Consider the following 719-nt stretch of genomic DNA (forward strand, 5'->3'; position numbering starts at 1 on the left):
CTAAGACCTGGATCTCTGCTTCTGAGCAAAATGGGCAAAAATAAATGACCACTTCTGAAAAAGAGTGATAAGACTTCTTAGTTTTTGCTCGCTGGTCAGCAAAATTGATTTTAAGGGTGCATATACATTTTATGTTGTCATAATTTTGGAGACATTTCACCGTCATCTTTTGGTGTAGGCCTACTGTATTAAACATCAAATTACACTATATAGAAGTCCTCTAAAGATAATAATTATGGTTTGATGTTTACGTACAATATCATGCAGATCTCAACCACGCAGAATGGAACCATAGATTGAGTACTCTATCTATGATGGAACTGTGCTACTTGTATGTATGTTAGTATGTACATCTTTGGCAGTGTCGAACATGTGTGTGCGCATATACTCAAACTATGCCAGCATATATCAGTGGCGTGTACAATGGGGGGCTTTGGGGGCTTGAGCACCCCTCTGTCCTCCCAGACAACCATGCAACTAATCCTATCACAGTGGCGTAGGAAGCACGGGTGCTCAGGGTGCTGGAGCACCCCCTTATCTCAAGCTGCCTTACCTATTTGCTCCATGAAGTTCAGAACAGCTAGCTAGAAGTCGAGCTAGTAGCTATTAGTTATACTAAGCTAGCTATACTAGCATAGTTACGTACACAGAAGAAAGGTCAGCTAGATGAACCACATTGTAGATATCCTTAGGCCACTCCAAGTGACACTCTCTGAAGT

Source organism: Halichondria panicea, chromosome 15 (genome assembly GCF_963675165.1).
Source record: "Halichondria panicea chromosome 15, odHalPani1.1, whole genome shotgun sequence".
Lineage (NCBI taxonomy): Eukaryota > Metazoa > Porifera > Demospongiae > Suberitida > Halichondriidae > Halichondria > Halichondria panicea.